The sequence below is a fragment of the Capsicum annuum genome, chromosome 6, assembly GCF_002878395.1.
Source record: "Capsicum annuum cultivar UCD-10X-F1 chromosome 6, UCD10Xv1.1, whole genome shotgun sequence".
Taxonomy (NCBI): domain Eukaryota; kingdom Viridiplantae; phylum Streptophyta; class Magnoliopsida; order Solanales; family Solanaceae; genus Capsicum; species Capsicum annuum.
The window spans coordinates 146,795,760-146,801,239 of NC_061116.1; positions in this window are offsets into that span (position 1 = coordinate 146,795,760).

Here is a 5,480-nt window from a genome sequence, read left to right on the forward strand (position 1 = left end):
ATTTAAGCCTTTTGAAGGCCTTTTACAATGTCAGAACTTCGAAGGGAGTGTTCCTCATTGATGAGCTCACAAAAGACCAAGAACTCTTTACTAAACTCAAAGACGACAATGACAAACTTAAATACCAAATCTGCAATCTAGAGGCAAGCTTGAAAATTATAGAGATTCACATACTACAAGAAGCCTCTGATCTTCTCTAAGATATGTTGAAAGCATTATAAGGCAAGAAAACACAATTAAATATATCCATATTGCTAAGGAAGTAATGATACTCAATCACTATTTCATTCTTTTTTGTGGTCCCGATCAGGTCAACAGTAGTGGACCTAATTTAAACCAAAAACAAGAAGGCATAGGATGCAATTTAAAATTCAAAAATTGTCTCCTTCGCTTAAATTCCTTATTTAACTGCAATTGTTCTTGGGGCATGTTTTCTTGACTTACTGTACATCATTTCAACCCTAGGTGCCTGCAAAGTTACTTTCTTGGTATTATGCTATTTTCTATGTAAGTGATCATTCCGAACACACTAGCTAGGAGAATCTCCCTAGAAAATTGCCCAGCTGCACTATTTTTCTTTGAGAGAGATAACAGACGAATTTTTATTTTTGGATTCACTTTTACATTTGTACTTGATTCAGGTTTCTCATGTTTTAAGTCAATTTAACTGATTAGATTCGCTACTAATTCCCTCATATCATATATTTTCTCTTCAATTAGTTCTCAGATGATATAATCTTCATCAACTCCCTTTTCTCCTCGTAGGTATTCTCCTACCGCACCTTCTGGCGTATAATCATCACCTTGACCAACCCAACCATAAGAACTTGGGCTAGGGCAATAACTATATTGATTTTTGTTCTAAGTTGCAGTAGTGGGAGGCTTCAAAGGCCTTCTCAGAGTCCAGTGCACCCAAAAAGTTAGTCCAATATCTATTGAATCTTTTTAAAATACCACCAAAACTTGATCCCTTCACAACGCTTGACACTTAAAAATGAGCAACAATCGTCATTAAATCTTAACAGGGTAACGGAACCATATTCATGGTCCCTCAGCCTTATCAGTTTGGACCTATCAAACTTAACTATAAAATTATAGATATCTTGTTTGAATGATCAATGCCTAATCAGTAAAAAACAGCATTCACAAAATCAGTGTACTCTATGTGTGTTTTCACAATAATATACTCAGTAATACATGCCTCCCACTTATGAAGTGGTTCCATCTACAAGTAGCTTATTTCTTCGAACCCATTTTTATTATAACCTTTTGGTCAAGCAAAAGTTGATCAAATTCCATTTCCTTATATCTACAAACAAGAGAAAAACAATTGATATCAAATAAGAGTAGAATAAAAAGAACATTACAATTGATGTCTGGATAATTTTAAAAAAGGTAATACAAAATTAAATAAATACAACATATTTCATCATCTTTTCAATTACTTCCCCATATGTTATAATAAATTGTCCATCTATTGTAACATATTATCCATCTATTGTAATAAATTATACATCTGTTGCAACAGACTCTACCTGAGCAACTCTTCGAACAAATCAAACCAATAGCAAGGCTGGTTTGATGTATTCCAACAGATTACACATCTGTTGTAACAGACTCCATATCTATTGCAATAGATTTTCAAACTGATGGGCAATCTGTTGTAACAAACTACGCATCTGTTGCAACAGATGTGGAGTCTGTTATAACATATGTATAATCTGATGGAATACATCAAACCAGCTTTCCAGTGGTTTGATTTGTTCCAACAGTTTCTTCATATATTGTAACATCAATAACAACACCAATAATAAAAAAAACACCATTTGTTCCAACACCATCAACAACACCACACCACACGTACTAACAATACCAAACCTACCAAAAATATCAATAACAACATCAACAACAAAGAAACAAACAAAATACATGATATAAAAAAATAATACTACTAAGAAGGCTTTTAAACTTAAAAGTCACCTTTCATTTAAATAATTTAAATAAATAGGATATGGGTAAAGGGTAATTAAATAAAAAAATAGATTTAAATAACTAAATTAAATAACTTGCAAAGAAGAAGACGAGAATGAAAGAGCACTAGTAAATCATACCTGTAATGTCAAAAACAAGGGGGTCAAAACAACAATTTCAACTGAGAAAAGATATAGATCAGTTGAGATCCAAAAAGATCCTCATGAGAAAGAGGAGAGAAAAGAGAAAAAAGATATGGTTGTGATAACCCTAAAAAGAAGAGAAAGAGAAAGAAGAGAGATGAATTAATTTATGGCTAAAGGAGAGATAATTCTAGAGATGGATTTAAATATTCATTAACATTCATTAATAACTTTGAAGGGCATGAGGAGACGAGTGACATTGAAAATACAAGATAAAACTACTCAAAGAGGAGATTTTTGAGTTATCCAAGAAATATTTTTTACTGCCTTAGTATTTTATCTTTTTTATTTCAAATAGAAAATTACTTTAAAATATAAAAAAGATTTTCAAAAAGATATATCATCTGTTGCAACAGATATCAATATCTGTTTGACAATTTCCAACAGCCCAGTCATCTGTCACAACAGATGCAAATGTCTATTTGATAATTAAAATATATAGGTAATCTGTTTCAACAGATCTCAATAACTATTAGAAATCTTGCAATAGTTCAGTCGCCTGTTGCAATAGATTTCCTTGCAAGTAATTTAGCTAGAACTAGGGATGAGTTAATAGAGTCAACTACAACTTTAGTAGAGTCTTTGCAATTGCATGATGTTGGTATTGTGTTACTTCTGACCTGAGTCGTCAATCGATCACTATGAGTTAAAATGATTCATATTAACTTATTATTAAGGTAATACCTAAATTTATTTATCTAGAACTAGGGATGAGTACATAGGGTCAACTAGAACTTTGATTGAGTCTTTGCAATTGCATGGTGTTAGTATTGCATTTCTCCCAACCTGAGTCTTCAAGCGGTCACTCTGAGTTAAATCGATTAATATTAAATTATTATTAAGTTAATACCTAAAGTCATTTATCCAAAACTAGGGATGAGTTTATAGGGTCAACTATAACTTCAATTGAGCCTTTGCAATTGCATAATTTTGGTATTGCATTCCTCCTGACTTGAGTCGTCAATCGATAATTTTAAGTTAAAATGATTCATATTAACTTATTATTAAGATAATATCTAAATTTATTTAGCTAGAATTAGGGATGAGTACATAGGGTCAACTACATTAATAGAGTCTTTGTAATTGCATGATGTTGGTATTGTGTTCCTCTTGACCTAAGTCATCAATCATCACTCTGAGTTGAAGCAATTCATATTAACTTATTATCAAGATAATACCTAATTTTATTTATCTATAACTAGGGATTAGTACATAGGGTCAACTACAACTTTGATTGAGTCTTTGCAATTGCATGATGTTGGTATTGCATTCATCCCAATCTGAGTCTTCAATCGATCACTCTGAGTTGAAACAATTAATATTAACTTATTATTAATATAATAACTAAATTGATTTATCTAGAACTAGGGATGAGTACATAGGGTCAACTACAACTTTGATTGAGTCTTTGTAACTGCATGATGTTGGTATTGCGTTCCTCCTGACCTGAGTTGTCAATCGATCACTCTGAGTTGAAATGATTCTTATTAACTTATTATTAAGATAATACCTAAATTGATTTATTAAGAACTAGTGATGAGTTGATAGGGTCAACTACAACTTCAATTGAGTCTTTGCAATTGCATGGTATTAGTATTGCGTTCCTCCCGACCTAAGTTGTCAATCGATCACTCTGAGTTGAAATAATTTATATTAACTTATTATTAAGCTAATACCTAAAATTTATTTATCTAGAACTTGGAATGAGTATATAGGTTCAACTACAACTTCGATTGAGTCTTTACAATTGCATGATGTTGGTTTTGCGTTTCTCCCTACCTGAGTTGTTAATCGATCAATCTAAGTTGAAATAATTAGTACTAACTTATTATTAAGCTAATACCTAAATTGATTTAGCTATAACTAGGGATGAGTACATAGGGTCAACTACAACTTCAATTAAGTCTTTGCAATTGTATAATGTTGGTATTGCGTTCCTCCCGACCTTAGTCATGAATCGATCAATCTGAGATAAAATAATTCATATAAACTTATTATTCATCTAATACCTAAAATTCATCAGTGTTTCAATTGAATTTAATACACGTTATTATGATGAGACTGTTAAACATTATATCTTTTAAAAGTTTAAAAAATAATTAAGATCAATTCGGACCAAATTAATAATTTCAAAACTTATCATCATTTTCCAAAAATACAAATCAACCCATTCAAATCATCCATTTTGAGAAAAAATATTTCATCATTTCAAATCTCAAATTATGGCTCTTTTCTTTCTCACTCAACAATACAGACAACAACTACTTAACATATTGCTCAACCCTTCAAAATAGATCTATTTTCTTTCCATTTTTGACCATATAGTTGTTATTTTTTACTTCATTATCACTTGTATCCATCATTTTCTCTGTCTTCGAAGGTAATAGAGTTCAAAAAGATTTCTATATTTGTTTTTTATTTTAAAAATTAGAGCTTTTTAGTTAATGATGAAAAAGAATATTTTTTAGTTGTATTACCTTCTAGAATGGGCTAACAATTTTGAGTTTCGATGCTAAAAATGTAGGAAGAACCCGAGAAACCGTAGTTTTTATTGCAATGTTTTGTTGACTGTCATGGTACTATTGGATAGTGTTTGTGGTGTTATTGGTAGTGTGTCGGTATTGATGGTCTTGGTGGTGGTGTCAGTGGTGGTATTAGTGGCATTAGTTGTGGTGTTGGAAGTCTTGGTGGCCTTGGTGTGGGTATTAGTGGCATTGGTGGTGGTGGTGGTGGTATTGGTGGTCTTGGTGGTGGTGATGATTATGGTTTTGGTGGTCTTGGTGGCATTGTTGGTGGTCTTGGTGGCATTATTGGTGGTATTGGTGGCATTGATGGTGGTCTTGGTGGTGGTCTTGGTGGTCTTAGTGGTCCATTTATTGCAATAGATGGAACATCTGTTGGGAGATATTAAATAGGTCTTCAAACAGATTCCCTATTTGTAATATAGTTGTAACGCACTAGAAAATGGGTCCCAGAGTGTCACACGGTGCTTAAGGCTACGAGTAGCCCCAAGCTAACCCTTTGAGACATTTTTATTCAGTTTAACACAAATCAACGGGGTTTTCATAAATAACCCTCAAATATGAACAGAGTAATCATCATCCAAGAATAAAAGAATCTCAGAAAGATAACAAAATATGACTTATTAGTCAACTCCCAACATCTATACTAGTCTGACAAGCCTCTAAGAAAATCAAGAAAACCAGCGAGTCATTGAGACATGCCCCAACTGACTCATACTCAGTTATCAAATGTAAACAATTCTGTGAAACCAACATCAGACATCACGTCCTCGAAACATGAGGA